This window comes from Anabrus simplex, chromosome 3 (assembly GCF_040414725.1).
Source record: "Anabrus simplex isolate iqAnaSimp1 chromosome 3, ASM4041472v1, whole genome shotgun sequence".
Lineage (NCBI taxonomy): Eukaryota > Metazoa > Arthropoda > Insecta > Orthoptera > Tettigoniidae > Anabrus > Anabrus simplex.
The window spans coordinates 232,683,066-232,709,233 of record NC_090267.1 but is presented as its reverse complement, the minus strand read 5'-3'; the positions used below and the strand labels follow the sequence as shown (position 1 = coordinate 232,709,233).

Here is a 26,168-nt window from a genome sequence, read left to right as displayed (position 1 = left end):
TAGTAAAGCTAATGCAGTGAGCTCTCAGTTGCGATCAACAGTATTCTTTAAGAAGGAAGTCAGCTCCCAGACGAAACTATCTTTACATCGGTCTGTTTTCAGACCAACTTTGCTTTACGGGAGCGAAAGCTGGGTGGACTCAGGATATCTTATTCATAAGTTAGAAGTAACAGACATGAAAGTAGCAAGAATGATTGCTGGTACAAACAGGTGGGAACAATGACAGGAGGGTACTCGGAATGAGGAGATAGAGGCTAATTTAGGAATGAACTCGATGGTTGAAGCTGTACGCATAAACCGGCTTCGGTGGTCGGGTCATGTGAGCCGAATGGAGGAGGATAGATTACCTAGGAGAATAATGGACTCTGTTATGGAGGGTAAGAAAGGTAGAGGGAGACCAAGGTGACGATGGTTAGACTCAGTTTCTAACGATTTAAAGATAAGAGGTATAGAACTAAATGAGGCCACAGCACTAGTTCCAAACAGAGGATTATGGAGACGTTTAGTAAATTCACAGAGGCTTGCAGACTGAACGCTGGAAGGCATAACAGTCTATAATGATTATGTATGTATGTATGTACTGTATGTATGTATGTATGTATGTATGTATGTATGATAGATTTCCAGTTCCATCCTCTTCTCTTCGCGTCTTCCCTCAGTTGGTCTAACCATCTTCTTCTTGGTCTTCCAGCTGATCTTCTACGTGTTATTCTCTTTTCCAAATAAACACATGGTAACCTTGTGCTGTTCATTCGTTTAACATGCTCAAACCATTTATGTCTAGATGCCCCAAGTCTTTCCTCCATTGATTCATTTAGACCTAGGTTGGATTGGATCTCTTCATTTTTCACATGATCAAGTAGTGTCTGTTGTAGGGCAGTTCTAAGAAATTTCGTTTCACAGGCTTGAATCCTACTATAATCCTTTGATGTTAGTGTGCAGGTTGGGAATTGAATATGACTTGTATGGGGTCATTTTTGTTCTTTGTGGGACCTTCTCATCCCATAGTAGGTGTGTAACGATACTATAAAAGTTAGAGCCTTTGGTTACTCTGTTTATTATTTCTATCTGAGCTGTATTATTACTAGCCATTACGCTTCCTAAATATCTGAATTGATGTACTTCTTCAACTTGGTGGTCCTGTATTTTTATGTTGCTTTCTGTATTATGTCTGTTGATTTTCAATGCTACTGTTTTTGATGGGTTCATTTTCATTCCATAATCATCAAACTTCTTGCACCATGCATTCAGATTATTTTGCACTCCCTCCTCTGTTTCATCCCATATTGCCACATTGTCTGCAAACACCAGAGCCTGAAGATCTTTATTACCTTTTTCTTTTAGTTCCTTTAAAATGGTATCCAAAACTGCTATGAATAGAAGAGGTGATAAGGCACCTCCCTGTTGTACTCCTTTGCTTGTATTAAACCATTGTCTGACTCGTTGGCTGAATGGTCAGCATATTGGCCTTCGGTTCAGAGGGTCCCTGGTTCGATTTCTGGCTGGGTCAGGGATTTTAACCTTCATTGGTTAATTCCAGTGGCCCGGGGGCTGGGTGTTTGTGCTGTGCCCAGCATCCCTGCAACTTACACACCACACATAACACTATCCTCCACCACAACAACACGCAGTTACCTACACGTGGCAGATGCCGCCCACCCTCATCGGAGGGTCTGCCTCACAAGGGCTGCACTCGGCTAGGAATAGCCACACGAAATTATTATTATTAAACCATTCAGAGTGACCATCTCCAATACTGACACAGCTTTTGCAATTAGTATATAGCATTTGGATCTTCCTAGTAAGGTACTCTGGTACACCAAGTTTTCTAAGACTTTTCCAAATAGTTGATCTAGGAACACTATGATATGCCTTTTCAAGGTCCATAAACACAATAATTAGGTCTTTTCCTCGTTCCCAGTGTTTCTCTGCCAGGTCTCTGAGTCAGGTCAGAATATATTCTGCTACCGTACTGGCCGAGGGTCTGGCAGCCGATACCAACCCAGGCAAACTAAGGGAAAACCAATAGCTGCGAGGAGTTTTCCCTTAGAAAGTTGGATCAGATGAGACCTTTGTGTGGGAAATAACACATAAATTCATCAGCTGCTGCCTTGTAGTGAGGCAGGGGACTGCCAAAGGCTAAGGGAGACCACCCTGAAAGAAAATCCTCTAGTACGTTAGGCCTAGCAAGTCAGTACATGAGTACAATGCAGTTTCTTTCAAAACGAAAATGAGCCTCCGAAAGTTTGTATTACCTTCCTTAATCCAGGACCAGAGGACCACGTTTACAACTATGTTAGCTTAGTGAACTGTTCACTGCTTCAAATAACATTTATTTTTTATGTTTATTACAACACAACCCACTGTACACACCTCGTATATCTTTCATAGCAAGACACAAACAACAGAACTAGGAAACATCAATAGATGGGTCAGTCCTGGACCATTTATGTTGTGATGAATCAAACTTACTGTATTTACAGTTACATTCATTTAATTCAAAGTACCATAGTATGAATAAAAATCTTATAGGCAACAGCCACTAAAGTGATAAGTTTACATTACTTGTTTCGAAATTCTACGTAAGGCTCGGGCGTAAACATCTCACTCGTAATGTAAAGGATCATTTTGCATGAGAGTTGTGTAAATAATTATTATGCATCTAGCCTGGTATATACAGGGTGTTTCTAAATTCCCATTACAGACTTTGAGGGCTTGCAGTGGGGACCAAGACGGTTAAATTTAGCATAGGAACTTGTGTCCGGAAACGTACCATCTTCTCGCTACCCGCAAAATTCCACCATGGCACACTTTCACAGCTCACGCATATTTGACGCTCTGTCTGACTTCTGCTGCTTGTCGTCTGGGTCCAATTACAGGCGGGGCTCAATGTGACAACCATCGACATCAACACAGACAGTATCATGTTCTCGTACACACGATCATCAATACCTGGGTCCTCCAACATCCACCACAGCCATAACCCACGCCAGTAGATCTTCCTCCGATTCCAATAAATTAAGTATATATTTTGGTTCCACCTATTCAGTACAAGAATATTTATGCAAGTTACATTACTATTGTTTACAAATGGTACCGGTTTCAACTCCAGATCTGGGTCATCATCAGCCGATAGTTCAAAAAGTGCAAGATACAAAAAACACAAAATAGACACATAACAAGAAGCAAAAGGCATAAAATTAATAGTTAAAAAATAATTGCGATGTAAGTTCACATGAACCTGTATATCATACCAATATGATGAGTGGGCTAGAGCATTAAAAGTCTTTAAAATCTTGATGTGAAGATAAACGAATAATGATAAATCTCACAAAACATGTGAAGGATACATGAATCTGAGTCATTAACCTGTGAAGGATACATGAATCTGAGTCATTAAAACTTTAAAATACATATAACTATTTGTCTCGCTGCGAGGAAAAATGAAGTCAAACACCCAAGTGATGAGTAATATAAAATGCAGGTTTCAGCAACAAATAAGAATCATAGTTGACATTCCGACGGTGCTTTTGAGATCTATGTCCAAGTAATTCTTGAGATAACGAGGTTTTTATGTGAAGGTCTTATTTTACTGGACAATGGTTGTTGTTAGTCCCAGCTCAATGCAGAACAAGAAAGACATAATGAGAATAAGAGCCAAATTAGGTGTGCGAAGAACTGCAGTTGTTGCAATTAAATCTATGAGCCCCAGATTTTGAAAAAAATAATTGTTAACTGAAGTAGAGTTGTGTAAAACTTCTACATTCCTGTTATTGCTTCTAAAAGCTCCTCAGATTCCACAGGGGTCTCGTAAATCAAGTTTTCATACGACCCCACAGGCCATAGTTTAGCGGTATCAAGTCGGGTGAACGTGCAGGCCAAGCAATCGGACCAGTCAATACTGATCTGGATTTAGGGCAGTCACCCTGGTGGCAGATTCCCTATCTGTTGTTTCCTAGCCTTTTCTTAAATGATTTCAAAGAAATTGGAAATTTATTGAACATCCCCCTTGGTAAGTTATTCCAATCCCTAACTCCCCTTCCTATAAACAATATTTGCCCCAATTTGTCCTCTTGAATTCCAACTTTATCTTCATATTGTGATCTTTCCTGCTTTTAAAGACACCAATCAAACTTATTCGTCTACTAATGTCATTCCACACCATCTCCGCTGACAGCACGAACATGAGAGTGTTTACATGTAACATACCACTTAGTCAAGCAGCTCGTCTTCTTTCTCCCAAGTCATCCCAGCCCAAACTTTGCAACATTTTTGTAACGATCTTTTGTCGGAAATTACCCAGAACAAACCGAGCTGCTTTTCTTTGGATTTTTTACAGTTCATGAATCAAGTAATCCTGATGAGGGTCCCATAGACTAGAGCCATACTCTAGTTGGAGTCTTACCAGAGACTTATATGCCCTCTCCTTTACATCCTTACTACAACCCCAAAACACCCTCATAACCATGTGCAAAGATCTGTTCCCTTTATTTACAATCCCATTTATGTGATTACTCCAATGAAGATCTTTCCTTATATTAACACCTAGATACTTACAATGATCCCCAAAAAGAACTTTCACCCCATCAACGCAGTAATTAAAACTGAGAGAACTTTTCCTATTTGTGAAACTCACAACCTGACTTTTAACCCCGTTTATCATCATACATTGCCTGCTGTCCACCTCACAACGTTATCGAGGTCACTTTGAAGTTGCTCACAATCTTGTAACTTATTTATTACTCTATGCAGAATAACATCATCAGCAAAAAGTCTTATCTCTGATTCTACTTCTTTAGTCATATCATTTATATATATAAGAAAATATGGAGGTCCAATAATACTGCCTTCAGGAATTCCTCTCTTAATTATTACAGGGTCAGATAAAGCCTCGCCTACTCTAATTATTTGAGATCTATTTTCTAGAAATATAGCAACCCATTCAGTCACTGTTTTGTCTAGTCTAATTGCACTCATTTTTGCCTGTAGTCTCCCATGATCCACCCTATTAAATGCTTTAGACAGGTCAGTCGCGGTACAGTCCATTTGACCTCCTGAATCCAAGATATATCTTGCTGGAATCCTACAAGTTGAGCTTCAGTGGAATAACCTTTCCTAATCCCGAACTGCCTTCTATAGAACCAGTTATTAATTTTGCAAACCTGTCTAATATAATCAGAAAGAACGCCTTCCCAAAGCTTACATGCAACGCATGTCAAACTTTCTGGCCTATAATTTTCAGCTTTACGCCTATCACCCTTTCCTTTATACACAGGGGCTACTATAGCAACTCTGCATGCATTTGGTATAGCACCTTCATGCAAACAATATTCAAGTAAGTACTTCAGATATGGTACTATATCCCAACCCATTGTCTTTAGTATATCCCCAGAAATCTTATCTATTCCAGCCAATTCTCTAGTTTTCAACTTTTGTATCTTATTGTAAATATAATTGTTATCATATGTAAATTTTAATACTTCTTTAGCATTAGTCACCCCCTCTATCTGGACATTATCCTTGTAACCAACAATCTTTACATGCTGCTGACTAAATACTTCTACCTTGTGAAGATCCTCGCATACACACTCCCGTTGTTCATTAATGATTCCTGGAATATCCTTCTTTGGAAGCTGTTTCTTCTTCTTTGCTAGATTCAATTTCCTAGTAAGTTCCTTCAGTTTCTCCTTTCTTCCACAGCTATTTCTAACTCTATTTCTTTCCAGTCTGCACCTCCTTCTTACTATCTTTATTTCTCTATTATAATAAGGTGGATCTTTTCCATTCCTTACCACCTTTGAAGGTATAAACCTATTTTCACATTCCTCAAGAATTGCTTTAAACCCATCCCAGAGTCTGTTTACATTTTTATTTACCATTTTCCACCAATCATAGTGGCTTTTTAAAAACTCCTTCATGCCTGCTTTATCACCTGTCCACTATGCCCAAATCTTTGGTGCAGATGAACTACTGTACGTACAGCTTACTGCTGTGTACGTAGTAAAGAATTACTGCTGTACTGTAGTATGAACAAAAATCATATGTACAGCAGCAGCTACAACATGTCTCAACGATTCACACACTCAACTGAATAGTATGGAATGTCATTAAACCTGTAGGGGTATGGGGCATCACGTGATCATTTAATGACGTACGTACTCTAGTCAGTGGCGTCGAAAATGTGGGAGATTTGAGCATGTGCTGTGGTGGTCTTTCACAGGTAGCGAGAAGACTGTACATTTCCAGACCCAAGTTCCTATGCTGAACTTAACCGTCTTCTTCCCCACTGCAAGCCCTCAAAGTCTGTAATGGGAATATAGAAACACCCTGTATATCAAGTTTATAAATTTAAGTCTTCTACTAGCTGACGATTGAGAAGTTATAAATTCAACCACTCCGCCAACCGAAAATTGGAAAGCCAAGAGAAAGTTTAATTTAAAGTGTTCGCATCATTCAGCTCTGTAAGTGGCAGTAACTCTCCATGAATCACCGTGTGTCCACGAACACACTATTTCGTGGTACATGGAAAAGACAGGCATACTAAAAAGATTTTTGAGGACATTAAATTGAGTATGACTGATTAAATATTATCATTATTCCCGTCAGTCATATGTATTTGATCCGAGGCTTGTTTGATTGATGATGATGATGATGATGCTTGTTGTTTAAAGGAGCCTAACATCTAAGGTCATCGGCCCCTGTTTGATTGTTGAAAGCGATGTTAATATGCTACTACTGACTTGCTAGGCCTATCATGGATCTTTGCGTTAATATTTTGTTATGCACTAGCTGGTTGGTGCCTGACATGCATTTCATGTCAGTAAGGTTTATGGTTTACCCGCCAACACTCGGGAGGCTAACTGCAGTGGTTACCCACTGGGGGATGGGGTCGCCGCATTCCTACGCCACAATAGAAAGAGAAGATTGGAAGAGGTTCTGTGTACGACCTGCATAGCCAGACACATATCTGGAAGAAGAAGAGGAAGAAGAAGTCGTGTGCAGATTTTGGAGATAGTGAGTCCAATGGTGAAGTTTCTTGGAGGCAGTTCAGGCACTGCTTATCTACAGTCATTGAACAGCCACACAGACTACTATCCTCAATATTAAATGTACGAATTCCAATCGCAAATTTTTTGTTGATGTGCATGTTTGATTGAATGATCACTAGATAGTGACAAGCGCCATTACACATACTGATTGGTCTCTAGCTGGCAACATAGTCACTCGAGAGACAAGTTACATCTTGCTTCCAAAGCTGTACAGCTTTATGTCTTCTTAACAGCGCACGTTGAGCAAAATGCTCACGGTATGATGTGACTTGTTTTTATAATAAATACCAATTGATTTTATGTGTAAATATATTTATAAATTAAATTAACATATGAAAGTTATAAAGCATTATAAAAAATTACAAATAAACTTTTTAGGACCTATTGTAAGCTGCATCTTGTACTAGTTGTTTTTTATTTTATTTTATTTTATTTTATATATATATATATATATATATATATATATATATATATATATATATATATATATATATATACACATACTTAAAACCAAAAAGAAGATTACATTCAGAAAGGATGAAACAATATTGGGCTGACAAAAAGAAGGAAAACCTCCATAAACCTGACTAAGTTGGCTAAAAAATTAAAATAAATAAATGATAATATATACTTGAACAGTCGGTTACACAGTAGTCCAACTCCTTGGCTGAATGGTCAGTGTGGAGGCTCTCGGCTCAGAGGGTCCTGGGTTCGATTTCTGGCTGGGTCAAAGATTGTAATTGTGATCGATTAATTTTTCTGGTTCGGGGACTGGGTGTTTATTTTTGTCCCAACACTGTCCTCTTCATATTCAGACAACATACCACACTACCAACCACACCACTAAACACGCAATAGTGAGTACATCCCTCTACATAACGTTGGCATCAGGAAGGTCATCCAACCGTAAAGCAGGGCCAAATCCACATGTGTGACATAGTTCGCACCTGCGACCCCACAGGTGTGAGCAAAATGGTAGAAGAAGAAGAGTCAGCCACCGCCACCAGTTAGTACTGCTTCACGAACAACTTTAGTTGTCATTTTATGTTGAATTTGGAAGAGAAGCCCTTTTAACTACATAGGGTTTCAAAAGTTCTTTTGCTAAGTTCTTCAGGTAGACACGGCAGTCTAGTAGTTCCTGTATTCAATTTGAAAAATAATATACACTACATTCATTAGTGTGAAAAATACTGGTAACATATATATTGGAAAACTATAACACACAGAAATCAGCGCGAATGCGACTGGTCGTGCATGAAGCAGATTGTTCACTACTGCAGACGCTGATAATTCCTCCCTCCCTGTCCTTTCTCAAAGTCTCAGATGCACATGTCAGTGCATCCGTTCTTCTCACAAAGCTGCTTTGCGAAGGTATACCAGAACTCAAAGTTGAAAACTACGTGCTGTTAAAAGACCAGACGATTTTCAATGACTGTGAGCATTTTGCTCATTTACCAACCACTGGCAGGTAAAAGTATGGAGACCCATTTAACTTCAGTGATGCTGTATAGCATTTTCTTCTTGGTTTTACAAAGAGAAATACAATATCTAAGACGAGGAGTGTTGGCTACACCTAATTTAGACATTAAAATATTTTGACAGTAAAGTAACTAGAAAATTTGAATTCTCTTGGTGTACATAATATTCGTGGCTGACAGGTTTTTCCAATACCAACAAACAGTTTCATTATATGTACTGTATGTTTTGTTTGGTACTTTGAAGGGGCAAAAGTTGTAATTACATAATACTATATCCCATGAGTGACTCGGGTAATTTAGCATAATTGCCATTGTAAGGAAATGAATTGGTCATCCAACCATTTGGTTCATTCTGCCATCTAGTAGGCTTAGAGCAAATCGGAACATCAAAATTGGTGAGCAAACCGCCAGATGACGTCGCATTAAAATGTCTGCGTACGGTTGCTGAGAGTTTACGATATTATTGTTGTTGTTGTTGTTAGATTTTTGCAATAGCAAAATGCTTATGAAGGATTATACTTTTGTATCTTAATTTCTGATGCCCTGCAAACCACTTCTTGATATGTTTTGAAATGCAAAATTTACTAAAATTCAATATAACTGCAAAACCAGGAATTTTTTTATCTTACCTCGGATCGAGTAGGGGTATTTCAGTTGCCTTGACAAAGAATACTGCAATGTATTTAAAACGTCGGCAAACTGTACGTAATGTACAGAAAATAACATGGTTCAACCTAGAAAAAGAACTAAATAACAGGATTTTAAAAAAAATAAAAACTTCATTTAGGTTGTCGATTTCGCTTTTTGAACTTAAATCCAGGAGTTTGTGCACCCTTGTACTGGTTGCAAATTCTTCTTCTTCTTCTTCTTCTTCTTCTTCTTCTTCTTCTTCTTCTTCTTCTTCTTCTTCTTCTTCTTCTTCTTCTTCTTCTTCTTCTTCTTCTTCTTCTTCTTCTTCTTCTTCTTTAGCCTTGTCCTGGAAGCTCGTGGGTCGGTCAGTGGATCATTGACCTCCAATTCGCACTCTTCCTTGTTGACTGTAAAACTCAAATACCAAGAGTTTACAATATATTTAGGTTCCTGCAAACAGTGTAGATGCTGAAAGATACACTTATGTTCATAAAAACCAGAACACCTTGAAAGACTAGAGATAGGAAGTTTATATTCACAATACATGTGCATTAGTATGTTCTGAAGAAATGATTAATATTTAAATCATTTTGGCCCTCAGGATCAAGGTCCACATCCAATATCTCTGCGCGACCACCACCAACTGGTAAAATGTGCCTGTGGCTCTTGTTGTCGCTATAAACCGAAGGTAATGGATCAGTGTGACTTGAGCAGATGTGCAGGATGCTTCACAGTCATTTACGAGAACCATACCGTCAAATGAATGAGTTTGAAAGAGTGCGCATAATTCTCATGAGAGAACGTGATGCATCCTTCCGCAAAATTGCTGCTTGTGTGGGACGAAGTGTGTTGGCAGTGCAACGGGTGTGTACAGAATGGTTTGGAGAAGGCCGTAGAACATGATGAGATGGGCCTGGTCGCACCACTCAGACCCCCCACTGAGAAGATCAACACCTCATCCGAATGGCATTGCAGGACAGATTTACATCCTCCTTGGCTCTGGTGCAACAGTGGAAAAGTGTAACTCATCGTATACTATCAGGAGTGACAGTCCTTCGCCGTTTCTTATGGTCTTAGTTTCTGGCACATCGTCCACTTCTCCGCCTACCTTTGACTAATGTGCATAAACATGCTAGACTGCAATGGTGTATGGAACAACATCACTGGGGACGGGAATGGCAGCAGATAATGTTTTCAAATGAATTCAGGTTCTGTTTGTTTTAAAAATGATGGCTGCATTTTGTTTCGCTGCAGACAGAGGGAGAGGCATCACATTGACTGCATTTGCACAAGACATACAGCACCAACTTACGGCCTTATGGTGTGGGGTGTTATTGAGTACGACCACAAATCACAGTTGGTGCGTGTCCAGGGCATTGTGACCAGTTTGACCCACGTGAATGATATCCTGCAACCCGTAGCCATACCCTTTCTGCACGACACTCCAGACGCCATATTTCAACAGGACAATGCATGACCACATGTTGCTGCACGAGCACGTTACTTCTTGTTGTCACAGGATGTCAGACTGTTGCCTTGGACTGCCCGATCACCGGACTTGTCACCAGTCGAAAATGTGTGGGATGTGGTGAAACGACGGGTGCGGCACTGTGCCCCAATGCCAACCACCAAAGATGAACTGTGGAACCAGGTGAATGCAGCATGGATGGCTATACCCCAGGATGTCATTCACGCCGTATACACATCGATGCCACCACGCATGGAACAAGTTGTCAGTGTCCATGGAGGACCCAGTGCCTCCTAGGCAACAGGACACATACTGAACATGTTCTGTGAATATGAATTTCCTATCTCTAGTCTTTCAAGGTGTTCTATTTTTTATGAACATGTGATGTATTTCAGTAAAATCAATTTGTGATAGGAGAACCTGAATGGCAAACTGAATGTTCAGGTATGTTCTATGATTTTCTTCTGCAGTACCACTGATTCATGAATATGACCAGTTAATTTTGTATATTTTCTTTTTATTATTTTGATTCTGCATCGGTATATATTTGTTCCTTTTTTTCTATGGTATGCTTTAGCCTGTATCAATTTAAAATGAGTGTACAGTTTTATTATCCTTTGTGCATTTTCATTTTCATTTTATTAGCTCTTTGTGAATGCAAATTTAAATTCTTATTCAGATTATCAGAATGCATGTATCAGAATTTAGTCTAATTCTATTTTTTTCCTTCAAACACTATAAATTGCTAAATTACAAATGTGTAAACACAACAAAATGCTAAATGTACAAATCAGAATGCTCAATTTTTATTTCAAATTATCAAGCCTAGTCATCATATAGATCTGATTCTACACAAAAATTTAAGATAAGGCATTCTGCATACTCATTTCATTGATTACTAGCTTTGTCACTGAACAAATCATAAGTTGCAGAATGTTATGTTTATTATTATTAACAAATACATTGCAGTTGGGAGATAGCCTGGTAGCAATGCTTGCTTACAGTAGTATGACAACAAAGTAAAATTAAAATATAAATTACACGACAACATCAAAAATACAGCACATAATTTCATGAAAATAAAAATTATGACAAAATATATCAAAGCAAAAAATTTCATGATAGCAAAATGAAGAATAAAAAGGAAGTGCATTAAGAAAAGAAACAAAAAACACATTTTAAAAAGATATGCAAGTTGTATAATAAGTAGGGTTCGGAAGTTTATGAGCAAAAGATGTACAAAATATGCAAGCAAATATGCGTTAAATAGTAGCTAAATATGACCTTAAAAGTTAAAATACGACTCAGATTTTTTTGGGAGAGGTAGCAAGTATTAGAGCATTGATAACATTAAACATGTCAAAAAATGATTAGCGATAATATAGCCGACACATTTTATCATGCAAACTGACAAAGCTACATTAGGTAAATACATTTATACATTCATACAGTATCACAGCCCTGAGGAACAGTTCCCATTCTATTTTCCTAAATAATAACCAAAAATAAATAATTAGCATGTTTTTTTGTATCTGTCAGTGTACCTTCGTACAGCATCTCTCTCTTGGAATCATATATTCTAAACCTGCTACTGATCTCTTTTGGGAAAAGAAAGAAAAATACATCTGCTAAGTATTTTGAAATCCTGTATGTATGAAAATTTATGCAGATAACATGTACCTTGATAAAAACAACTCCTCAACTTGAACAAAAATCATCAAAATATAACCAAATATGGCCTTGTATCACTAAAATGAGCAAAATATGACCAAAGCAATAAAATGGCTTAAATATGCATTTATACGCTAAATAAAATTGCTTTAAATGGGGTTGGCAACCCATCATTTACAGTTACAGTATTTCTCAGATTTTGGGTAAAATGACCTTAGGATTGAGGTATGATTTTTTTTCTTAACATCCGAACCTTAGTAATAACATAATAATGAAGAGCAATTGCAAAGAAATTAAGAGAAAATTTTCAGAAAATAGCTTAACATTTTCACGGTAGCTTTGAACATTATTACAATGCAGACACTTAGAAATTCACCCAAAATTTACAGTATATTACACATCAAATGCATCAAGTTCATGCACAACTTAAATATTTCTAATAACTTTAATGAATCTATCAAGTGAGTATGTGGGAAACTGAAGTGAGATTTATAGATTCAAATGGGTGGGTAGAAGATAGGAATCTGTGCTCACATAGCCTTCACTTGAACCGCAAGGTGGTTTGTTTACGAGGATTGTAAGGAGGTTACTTCAGGGAAATGAAGGGGACTAGGGAGTGGTGATAAAAGTACAGGGAGCTGGAAGGATGACATAAAATTGTAACTGTTAAATTGTAAGAGTATTGTAAAGTGTTTATCATAGAGATAGGGTAGATTTGATGAGGGGGAGTATTCATTTTAGTGAAAGAATATTTGTAAGCTATGAAAAAGTTAAGGATGTGAAACATGAAATTCTAGGGGTGCAAGGCTCATCTCTAAAGATGTAAGATATCTCACAGATAGAAAGACCAAATTGGTGGGCACAGATCATTATGTCCTACTCAGCTTCACTGAGCTCTCACTGTACGTTCATTTCAACCACTAGAGCTAGTAAACATTTTACTGAGTGCTCCCAGTCTGACGCGCAGCTGTGGGCTTGCATCCAGGAGATAGTGGGTTCGAACCCCTCTGTCAGCAGCCCTGAAGATAGTTTTCTGTGGTTTTGCATTTTCACACCAGGCAAATGCTGGGGCTGTGCCTTAATTAAGGCCACAGCCGCTTCCTTCCCGCTCCTAGCCCTTTCCTACCCCATCGTCGCCGTAAGACCTATCAGTAATACCAATATAAATGGTCCGTTATTGGACATTATACATTTTCCAGCTAACTCATTCCTGGTAGCCAGTGTTTTGCCCCAGTGTGCTAAGTTAGGCTCGTCAGTCAGTAAATAGCACACCCACCAAGATGCATGGCTAGTGCATACCGTGGAGGCTAACTAACTACAAATGCTTTCATTCCCCTTCCTGAAGGGGAGGGGCAGGCCACCCTGCAGGTAACGCCTTCACTCTGGCCAGGAGTTTCGGCTGGTTGGAGAAGCAATGTTATGGAGAGGAGGGTAATTTGATGTATGGGATTAGGAGGTGTGTGCGGATAGTATTATAGGTATCGGGGATGTGTGCAAGGATGAAATATTCAGAGGGGAGTGCAAGGGTGGTCGGGGAAAAGGTGAAGTGCAAAAATGGGAAAGATGAAAGTTAGAAGAGAGGTCTTGGGTGGAGATGCAAGGTGAGGAGATGGAGGATGGCTTTGATATTAGAAAGAGAAGTGATAAAAAAAACGTAGAAGGTCGAATATCGGAAGAGGTGGGGGAATGAAACGAGGTGGGGGAGGGGGTTGACAGACTTGTGGGAAGTGGAACAGGAGGAGCGTCTGGCCGGGGGCGACGATGTGAATTAGCTGAAGGGAAGCGAACAGGTTGGGGTGGAGAACGAGAGGGCTCCACTTTGTGGCGGTGGCCGTTGATACAAGCGCCGGTACGGATGAGATGTTGAACGTCTTCGGCACTGGGAAGCTGGAGCCGCACCATATAAGTAGGGCTGTTGGTGTTGTGGATGCGAATCACGTGTCGGGCGGGAACGCCGTCCGCGTGGAGTTCCTGGAGGACCGCCCGTTCGGAGATGTCAGGTGTAATCTCGCGTAGGACGCAACTAAACTTGGCATGGAAGGATGGCGGTTGCTGCTGCGGCGATGGTGGCGGGTCTTGAATGGACGGCGGAGTTGGCACCACTGCGTAGGTCTTATGGCGAATGGTCGCTCCGGAGGCAAAGAGGCGTTGCAGGTCGTCCTCTCCCGGGAGATGTACCAAAATCTGCGATGTTGGAGTGAAAGTTATGTCATCCATCAATCGGTAGGCGTTATAAACTGGGATGCCGGCTGTACGAAGGTCGTGGTAGATGGCATCTTCAGAGATAGTTGGATCTACTCCGGGTATTAGGCAGTAAGACATGGTGGGTGGGGAAGGCCGACTGCCAATGAGGCGTCATCCTATATCCTATTTGAGGTCGGCTGGGTAGCAAGTAAAGTTGAGGGCCACCCGGCCGAGCAAAAATCTTGGAGGTGCTGTGGCGAAGTTTCCCCTTGCACCAGGCGAGAAGCGTTGTGATGTGATGTGATGTGTGTGTGATGTGTTCTGCCGTGGAGGCCACTGTATAGGCTACTTGGAGCCACCAGCAGTGCCAATGCACTATGAGAGACTTTGTCTCGTTACCAAAAATTGATGCCTGCCTGGCCATCAGATGTGTAGATGTTGATTCCCAAACGGAACCTGAAATATTTGTCCCGAATGAGTAAATTTATAATACCAATATAAATGGTCCGTTATTGGACATTATAAATTTTCCAGCTAACTCATTCCTGGTAGCCAGCATTTCACCCCAGTGTGCTAAGTTGGGCTCATCAGTTAGTAAATACCCTATGGGAATCAACATCTATATCATCTGATGGCCAGGCAGGCATCAACTTTTGGTAATGAGACAAAGTTTCTCATAGTGCATTGGCACTGCTGGTGGCTCTAAGTAGCCTACGCAGTGGCCTCCATGGTATGCATTAGCCATGCGTCTTGGTAGGTGTGCTATTTACCAACTGATGAGCTCAACTTTGCATACTGAGGCGATTCGCTGGCAACCAGGAATGAGTTAGCTGGAAAATGTATAATGCCCAATAAACGACCATTTATGTTGGTACTATAAATTTACTCATTTGGGACAAATATTTCAGGTTCCCTATGAGAATCATCAACATCTATAAAACTTATCAGTGTCAGTGCGACATAAAGCAAAATTGTAATTGCTCCCAGTCGTATATAGTCTCATGACATACGTTTAGATCAGTTACATATAACTCAGAAACATTATTTTTACAGTAGAAGTCCGCTATAGCGAGTACGGCATATAACGAGAATCCCGTTATAATGACAACTTTTGTCCGTCCCTTCAAAATTCCTATATTAAACTGTGTATTATCCTTCGGTTACAGCGAGAAAACTATCACTGACGCATCCGTTATTATGAGCGATGATGCACGCTCGATCTTTTACGTTGCTGATGTTTATGCGCCCGGTCATTATACTGCATGCGATCGATCATCTTCGGTACCGTATCGTTTTCTCGCTATGCCCACTAGCGAGCTCTCTCGTCGACATTCAGAGGCGAGGAAATGAAAGAGGAGAACATGTCTTCGTAATAAATGCGTAACTAACGTGTCCGATAACCGTTGTTAACTCGTTAAAGATAAGTGCTGAATAAACGATCGCTTAATTTTAATGCTAAATACCGCAATTAAGTAAGAATGAGATAGGCCTACACCTCAGGATATGGCAGATTACGAGGTTAGTTTATATTTTCTCGCGTCCGTTAAATTACGGAAAGGCAGTGGTTTAGTTGGACCGGAACACTGTTCCGGAAAATATTTTCCCGCTTTAGAATGACGTTACCTTTTTACATTCAGTAAGAAAATCTTATAATAGCGCTGAAACATCATGTGCCCTAGCGGATTAATATCGAACCTTACGGTTTTATGTTCATAAGGTTTACCTTTTTACATTCAGTAAGAAAATCTTATAATAGCGCTGAAACATCATGTGCCCTAGCGGATTAATATCGAACCTTACGGTTTTATGTTCATAAGGTTCGATTGCTTTTACACTCCTGTGCGGTTTTCTGGTTCTTTAAGGTTGGCTACATTGCTACTGGATTCAGCGGGAAGTGAGCACAACAACTTTCTTCCACTCATTATGTTTGTGTGAATCCAAGTTTTATTTTATGTTTTGCTCAATGTGTTGCTTTGAAGCAGATATTATGGAATCTCTCTGCAGTTAATGAACATCAGTAGCCCCATAGTACCTTCCAGTTTTCCAGTGGCTGTGAAAATGAGTTGTGAGTGTGACCATGAATTTACTGAAGTGGCTGGGTTCAAAAAAACCGTACTGGGGGTGAATATGAAGAATCAAAGAATACTAATATGGTGTGTGATGGCTCAAGTAAAAACGAAACTGAATGGAGTTCTGAGAACATTAGTTTCATTAAAGACGTGTTTATAAAGACAGGGCCTGGGTTAAGTGTTGCTGAAACGTGTGATGCAGATTCAAGGGAGAATCTAGGTTATGGTTCTACACCTTCTACCATCGACTGTGAAATTGAAGGACCTAGCTACCGAAAACAAAATTTTCCAGACTGTTGGAACGTGTCTCAGTACCGTTATTGTTTGTCAGAGAACAAGTGGTTATTTGCAGAAAATAAAAATTTAGGCTGCAATATATGTAAAGGGGGAAGTATATTAGGATTAGGAGTTTCTAAAGGGGCAGGACTTATGCTAATGAAAGTATGGGTAGAATGCAAGGTTCATTCCAATGGAAATAATATTAATCAACAACAAACAAGCCTTTGGAAAAATATTTGAGGACAAAAATTGAGAATCTCACCAAAACAGCTATGTTACGAAAGTCAGAATCTAATAAAAAGATATTTGAAAGTTGCTTGGACACTATGAATGTCAAACACCTAGAAACCACCGTTCGAAATACCACCGTTCAAGTATTTCAAACAGCATACTCAATTGCGAAAAGAAATAGACCCTTCGTAGACATCCAGGCTTATGTTGAACTTCAACAATTAAATAGTTTAAATATGGGACGAGTTCTTCATACAAATTTTAGTTGTGCTAATATTATTGAACACATTTCACAGGAAATGAGAAATAAAATAACAAATTCTATAACAGAAAATAAGAGGGGAATCAGTATTATGATTGACAGATCAACAACAATTAGTGTAAAATCTGTTTTAGTATTATGTTTGAGATGAACTCTTTCAGATAATTTTGAAGTTGTTTCCTTTTTTCGGGACTTGATAGAATATGAATCAACTACAGCAGATGTTATTACTCGAGAGATATTCAAGAATCTTTCTTCATATTGGATGAATGAAAACTTTCTGGCGGAACATTTAGTTGGTCTAGCATGTGAAAAAATGGAGTAGGAGCACAGTTTTTAAAGTTATTTCCAGATATAGTAATCTGGCACTGTTTAAACCATTGCTTGGAATTGGCCGTTTCTGTTACAAGAAATGAAGTTAAAGGTGTTAACCATTTCCATTCTTTCTTTGACAAATTGTATTCTTTATACAGCATGTCTCCCAAAAATCAAAGGGTACTAAAGATTTGTGCTGCTTCACTGGAACAAAGAGTTAAGAAGATTGGAAAACGTTTACAATACGATGGGTAGCATCAAGCCAGAGAACTGTAAATGATGTCTGGGAAAACTATAGTGCACTAGTAAAACATTTTAGTGAAGCCAAAAATGACCACCAGAGAGACTCCAAAGAAAGGGCAGAATTCCAAGATCTAGAAAATATGTTAAATGTGTAGAATTTCTAGAAAATATTGCAATTATGTATAATGCTCTTGTTGAGTTAGCTGTTCTTTAGAGTTACAGAAAAGAGAGACAAATCTGACAAAGGCTCAAAATGCAATAAAGCGCACTATAAAAGTGTTTGAATCTATGTGTAACTCGGCTTCTGGAGAATACTGCAGAACAGTTCTTAAAGCAGCAGAAAACGAAAAGTTTAGAAACATAGGATTACATGATTCTAAAAATTTTTAAAAATTGACAGAAATCAGTTTTTCAGAAGTCCTGTGAACAATTTAAATAACAGGCTTATGGAAAATGGGTCCACATCATCTCATCTTGGTTCCAGCTCTAGTCAGCAGAGACATGAGAGAATGACAAAAGTTATCAGTGGTTCAAAGATACTATACAAAAGTAATTGGCCCTCCACTTCTACTTTGGATATTTGCTATGGTGATGAGAGTGTTGGCAAACTTTGTGACTTTTTCCACATGTCAGATAAAAGGAGGAACATTAATGCTTTTGTCGAGACCAAAGAAATTCCAGTGGAGTTAATGCCTCTAATCAAGACTGTACAGACCATTCCCATTTTTTCAGCAGAAGCTGACAGAGCTTTCAGTACCATGAATGAAATCCACACCGAAAAGAGAAATAAGCTGCTGGTTGTAAGATCAAGCAGACTTATTTTCATAAGCAGCGTTGGACTTCCTGTGCATAGATTTAACCAACAACCGTATGTCAAGTCATGGCTACGAAAGGGGAGACGTTAGCTGATGAAACAACTTATCGTAAATATGAGGCCACTGATTTTGACACCCAATACGAGAGAAATTTGGAATTGCTGAATTAATAAGGTGAGTTCCTGTAAATATTTTGTTCTAACTAAATCACTGCGGAAAGGCTATTATCATGTAAATTTGTAGCGAGGAGGTTATAATTTCTCTACTTCCGCTTGAAATATGATTTCATCATACATATAGTACAGATAAGTTAGGATATAAGATGCTATTTGAATAACAAAACTGAAACGTCCACAAAATGCGATCGATCATCTTAGGTACGGTATAGTTTTCGCGCTATGTGCATTTGCGAGCTCTCTCGTCAACATTCGAAAGCGATATTGGAGTGGATTAGTAATACCCGTGGCGTCTCCGAAGACCGTAAAAATAGTTAGTGGGACGTAAAGCAAATAACATTATTATTATTAGTAATACCCGTCAACTGCTGTTCTCAAAAGAAAATTTGAAATGAAAGAGGATAACACGTTTTCGTAATAAATGTGTAAATAACGTGGCCTATAGCAGTTGTTAACTCTTTAAAAATGAAGGCTGAAGTAAACGATCTCTTAATTTTAATAGTATACCGTATCCTGAAATTAAGTAAGAAAGTGATACACCTCAAGATATGGCAGGGTACACCACTGATTTCAGAGGATAGTTTATATTTTCTCGCATCTAGTTAAATTTCGGAAAGCTATTCCCATGTCAATTTTTAACGAGGAGGTTATCGTTTCTCTACATGCGTTTCAAATAGGTTTTCATGATACATATACGGTTAGGTTAGGTGATGCCGTTTGGAAAAGAAAACTGAAATGTTTGCCACAGAAACCTCTGGAGTGATACCGTATTGCTCCGAATCCAAGACAACGTTTTTTCTCAGAATCTCACGTGAAAAATTAAGGGTTGTTTTGCATTCGTGGCCTGATAGTAATGAACACCACTGGCAACTACCGCAGTAACCACGCTGTTTCTTTTCACTCCCCCGCGCGCGCGCGCGCGCACACACAAAACTCGTTGACAAACGACCGCCTCTTTATCATAGGCCTACATCGCTAGCCGCAGCGACCAGTCATACAGTGCCTATGTGTAATGTCAATGGATCTCGGAAAATAGTGAAGAGAGAATAACATTCTCTTATCCTCTACAAAAACGTTTCTCAAATCTGCAGAATGACATCAAAACATGCGAGCCTTTGAATTCTTAGAAAGGCCATGGCTACTCAGTAGCAGAGTTATAACGCGTTTGCTGTACCTGACGCGTAGTAAAATTAAGTTTTATAGACAGCAGGAATATTTTCGTGATGGATCGTCGTATTGTAAAGATATGTGAAACAGGTATTGCCGGCAAATTTTCAACGGGTTCTCGTCGATGTTATGATGCCAATTTTAAGTTAATGGCTATTAAACACTCGGAAATGTATAATAATTGTGCAGCCGCGAGAAAATACGGCATAAGCCTAACTAAAGCCAATATTCGGCGTTACCGTGAAGACAAAGATAGCTTAAAAATGCGTACTGCACAAAAAATGCATTCAGTGGCCCGCACCAAGGACGCTTTAAAGAAGTTCAAGAAGAAATTGTGAGGTATGTGCACAAAAATGCATGAGCGGAATTGCCATACAGCGGCGCAATAAACTCGTTCGTTGACTTTAGAAGTCCCCGATTAAGACCTATACATCGCTAGCCGCTGAAGTTGGCCGAATCTGGCAAGCAAGACGTGTGTGTAGCGGCAGCCAGTTATATCTGACACTGAGTGAAAGTACGGTAACAGTTTCATAGTAAGCAAGCATATTTTCCTGATGGATCGTCGTATTGTAGAAACGCGTGGAATGTGTATTGTCGGTAAAAATCTTCGAGTTCCCTTTGATATTATGATGCCAATTTCAAGTTATTGGTTATTAAACCCGCTGAAATAAAGCATAATTGTACAACCGCAAAAAATACGGCATAACTAAAGCCAATGTTTGGCGTCTACAGTCTAAAAATGCGTACTCTATGAGAAAGACATTCATTTGATTTTACAAAGCACTTTTTAAGCCTGATTGAAATTTTTTGAAGGAAAAAGTGGGGGTCGTCTTGGATTGGGAGAAATACGGTAATATATATTTTTCAGAATGAAATTAAACATACACTTTCACGTAGTATCGGATTTTGAAAAACAACAAACAAGTAAGCTGCAGTGTGGATATCCTGGAAAACTCAAATTTTGAACAAATTGATTGCCATTTCATACTGAATGTAATGTGTATGGGGTTTTTCTCAACTTTTACAAAAATCGGATATAACGACAATCCGCTATAGCGAGTAAATTTTTCGCCGTTAGGAATTCTCGTTATAACAGACTTCTAATGTAATTCAATGCTGTTTCAACAGGACTTGTAATAACCTACGCTCATTCAGAACTAAATACAACTAGGTTCCATATTAACCAGTTCCAAGCATAACCTCTAAGCATGTAATAAACTTCATATTGAATTCAATACTGACATTGACTAATCGCTTTTCAAGAGACATATTGTTTTATTTATTTATTTATTTATTTATTTATTTATTTATTTATTTGTTTGTTTGTTTGTTTGTTTGTTTGTTTGTTTATTTATTTATTTATTTATTTATTTATTTATTTATTTATTTATTTATTTATTTATTTATTTATTTATTTATTTATTTATTTATTTATTTATTTATTTATTTATTTATTTATTTATTTATTTTCAGTGGCGAAGTTAGGGCTCGAGGCCCTCTCTTCCACTTAACCACATACTAATCAAAACCATACATAAAGTTATGAGATATTTAAAATAGTTAAAACCAAACAAAAAATTAATAGAATTGAGAGCAAATTTAAATACATTACTAAGTTAATAATAAAACTAATTAAAAGTAAGAACTCTTAATAATGACTTATCCTCAGGCGCGCACACATTCATACTTCAACCATTCAGTTAGCTGTCCTCAGCAGGTAGTCTCGGCAGGTGACCTTAAACCTTTGTAAAGAGCTAGTTTCTCTGACCTGAGCTGGCAGGGAATTCCATAATCTGGCGCCGGTCACTACAAACGATCTATTAATTTTATTTGTGCGGTGCACTGGAATAGAAAGAGTGGATCTGGAATGTGTATTTAAGTTGTGAAATGATGATGTTGAAATGGTGGATCTAATACATCTGTTAAAAAGTAATAATCTTCAAGACTTCCTATACCATGTATCTTTGAGTAATATGATTGATTACTATAAAGGGAAGTCCCAGGCTGTAGTTTGAGAACCAAATGTACTACTTTGTGAAAGGGACTGTTACAAAATTGACTGACCATTTTTTTTTTTTTAGTTTTTTTTTTAGTAATTTATAAATTTCATTCAGATAGAAAGAATCAAAGTGTGTTTAGTGCATATTTAAAGATTAAATAGAGACAGGGAGACAAACACAGTAAAACATCTTGGCTAGGAATCTTCATGAATCATACTGTAGATATGAAGAAAGAGGATGAAGTCAAGCAGAAAACAGTAAATTAGGCTAACAAATATGGTCTTTTTTTTTTTTTTTTTTATGAAGTGGAAATTACTAAGTCACTTTCTTAGTATTGACTTAGTTAACATGTAACATTTAAGTTTTCTAATATGAAGATTTAAAAATGTACCTGTAAATGAAAACATAATTAATAACAGAAAAACATGTTTCATTCTAGAAGGGGAGAAAAAGTGATTTGATAGAATCTGATGATGTTTTGTGAAGAACAAAACATGTCTTTCTGTTATTAAAGTTTTCTAGATATTGTCTAGTATTTCTTAATCTTGCATTAGTTTTGACAGAGTGGAAAACTTAAATTTCACATATGTTAAGTACAGTCTTTCACTCCAAGATTTTTGGTACTTCAGTCACAGGAAAGAAATATATCCATGTTATTGTGTTCAACTAGATAATTATATGATAGTAGAATTCCTCTGAACAGAAAACGGTTCATAATGGAGACTGTATAAAAGAGAGAAAGTTTACAGGTCTGACCAGTTGACAGAAGAAGGTGATTTCTGGTAATTTTACTTCTGAATCCCAAAGAGTAAAATTTAAGATCACTCTATCATAGAATTCTAGAGGTGAATCAAATTGTTGCAATGTTCTCTTCTTCAGTGTTTCTTTCTTTCTTTCTTTCTTTCTTTCTTTCTTTCTTTCTTTTGTTTTAAGCATTGACATCTCACTGGGCTATTTGGTGTGATATTTATTCTTCGTTGATAGTCAGTGGTCATCTTGCTATGTATCATCATCATCATTTTCATCTAGAAGCGTTTTGCCCCAGGTCTGAGTAAGACCTTCTTCTGTTTCATATTTGTGATTCCAAATTGTATAGCCTAAAGTTTGTATCAACAAGTTTGGGAGTGTGAACTGTTGGTTATAATCAGATGGCAGAGTGTAAGTTAAAGGTTTAACTGTGCTTGTCTTTCAGGCTGCTTGTACCGAGTCCCATGCTCCGTTCACAGTCAGAGGGAACATGATGGTCCAGCATTGTTGTTATTGTTAAATCTCATTTATTGCTTGCATGAGTTTATCAAATTGTTTTGTTGAATAATAAACACAATTACAGAGTACAGATTTTGCTTTCCTCTAGTGTCTTTACCATAGAGAGATAATACAGTAAAACTTCTTTTATATGTTTTTCACCAATATATAACTGTTTGTTATTATTTTCCTTCTTGTATTATTTCCTACAAAGATATAAGTTATGGACTTTCTACTTTAAAGCTATGTTGTTGAGTCCTGGAAAAGGTTAAAGTTTAATTCTGTTTGAGGCTGTTAGTGGAAGATTAATGCATATCATCATAAATATGCAGTTTAATGAAGAAAGCTCTTGCTGCTGTTCATTTACTAAGGAAACAAAAACTAACCTTTCAAGAAATATACATTAATGCAGCATAAAAATTCTAACTGTTGCTATGGTGTGCAGTGCATAGCTGTTCCTGTATCGTACTGGTGATAAAGGTCTTCACAACAATGTTATACTGGATTCATACCACAAAGAGGAAAGAATCTAAATGTTCTGGACATGTTGTGGAGGAATTTTACCTTGTATCTTCAGCAGAAATCGTAAGACTTCAGGCAGATATTTTTTATGAAGTGTCTAATTTTTTTAAGTCGCATGACATGGACCCAAAAATTATTATGTCTACAAAGGTTATTATTATATACAGTATTCTTTAAAATTGATCAAATAAAGAAATGTTATCCCTGTTGTTTTAGCGGTAGTTATCAGAAACAGTTATCCAAGTAAGTAAGTAAGTAAGTAAGTAAGTAAGTAAGTAAGTAAATTGCAGAGCAAGATGATCCCATTGTCGCCAAAAATTTACCTGGGTTAATGCAAAAAAAAAAATTAAATCAATGATCGAATGGACTCAACTACCATGTGTACCATGTGTATAGCTGGGACTGTACCTTAATTAAGGCCACAGATGCTTCCTTCCCACTCCTAGGCCTTTCCTATCCCATCGTTGCCATAAGACCTATCTGTGTTCGGTGCAACGTAAAGCAAAATTTAAAAGAAACCTGTGCAAGCATTTTAATTTGACATCATTTGGCTCCTTACTCGTTATAATTTATGATTATCTTATTGGGTATATAACACCTTTACTCCCAGATGCAGTGAGACTGTAAGGCTAGCAGTTATTTATGAAACTAAGTATAATATTTACATGTTGTTTGAGAAATCAGTCCATAAACTGTTTTGGTTTGGTGCAGCCCTCCATGCCACCTTATCCTGTGGCAACCTCTTTATTTCTACGTAACTATCATATCCTACATCCTCTCTAATCTGTTTGTCATATTCATGCCTTGGTCTAGAGAATTTACTTATGTATATGAGGAGAACAGTAAGCACAAAAAGAGAAGATATTTTGGACTTAGCTTTCATCAGTAGGTTGTTATATGGATTACCGTGAAATATGAATCATATTCATACCAGAAACCACAATACATGTAACGTGAACTATTTCTTACTCTTCTTCTGCGTTGAAGTTTTCAAACTAATGATGGTTTTAGGGAAGCCTTTTGGATATATATAGTGGTTTGACTGTGTGTTTATTTTCATATTTTCTCTTGCAGTAATTATAGAAATAATTGGAAGCAGATGATCTGTGAACACAGTGAGTTCTTCTAGTTCTTTTTATTATATTCCTTTTGAATTGGCCATCTAAGTTCCACAATATCAAACATTTTGTTTGGAGCAGGCCTTAATTTTTGCCCAGTAATCTCGCATTTTCTGGCTATGTTGTTCCTTTCACTCCTTCGTCCAGAGGGTGTTTGTCTTCTTTCGTGGAGTTTTATCCTGGAACCCCTTTTGTCTTAACATCCTTCTGAGTGGTAATCGGTCTTTGATGTCACCTTCTGTTACTCCTCGGTCCTGCGTGTCTTTGATCACTTCTGTTAGCCATGGTATGTTGATCATTCCAGTAGGTAAGTAAGTAAATAAAAAGCTGGTTAGTCAGTCTGTTTTGATTCATCCTTGAGACATGACTGTAGAAAGTCAGACGTCTTTTCCTAGTTACGTCTGTGATCTTCGCAGTTTACCTGTACAACTCCTGGTTGGGTCACCTGTTTTCATCCTTTTCTCTGGTTGGTCCCAGTATCTTCTGAAATATCTTTCTCTCTTTGACCTCCAGTTTGTTTGTCAGTCCTTTTCTCTTAAGTGTCACCCACTCAGTGGCATGCATGGCTTCTGGACAGATGACTAAATGGTATTGCTCGAGTTTGGTACAGCGAAAGAAACCCTCCTTATTGTAAGTGTTCTTGATTATTTGGTATGTCAGCTTTAGTTTGTTTGTCCAGGTTGTTAGTGCTACTCCTTCTGAGATATTGGGTTCCATCCATTCTCCAAGATACTTGAACTTGTTGACTTTCTCAATTTTGCCCAATTCCATTTGTAGTTCACCGGGGGCATCACTGATGTTGGTAAGGTATTTTGGCAGCATGCTGTCTAAGTGTATTGAGCTGCTTCACTGCACCCTCTCTTTTATGTCCCAAGTACATCCCACTTGAGGCTTTTTGTTTATCCAGTTCCTTCTGTCACTCTCTGATGACCTTCTCTAATGCACAATCATTGAAGAGGAGAGGGGAGTGCCCATCACCCTGTCTAACCCTTGTCATTATCTCAAAGTTTTTCAGAGTGTGTTCCTCTGAAGTTTACTCCTGATCTGGTGTCACATAAGGTCTTGGATAAGGCTGTCAGTCTTCTGGTCCATTCTCATTTCCTATAGAATTCTCAGAATACTCTGTCATCTGAGAATCAGTTGGATTAATTATCTAGATACTATTAATAATATTAATATTGCATAACTATTTATGGGTACATGTATTCCAGCCATTACCAAGAGAGTTGGTAGCGCAGTATAAGCC

The 26,168-nt window shown here is 38.1% G+C and overlaps 1 protein-coding gene across 1 annotated transcript in view; it reads left to right on the top strand.

The window, feature by feature from the left end:
* trbd (trabid) overlaps nt 1–24,157 on the top strand; it is a 221,841-nt gene extending 197,684 nt beyond the window's left edge. Inside the window, exon 10 of the mRNA XM_067142911.2 lies at nt 23,230–24,157. The gene's annotated coding sequence lies outside the window, so the exon portion shown is untranslated. The remainder of the gene's footprint in view (nt 1–23,229) is intronic.
* Nucleotides 24,158–26,168: the final 2,011 nt, after the last annotated feature.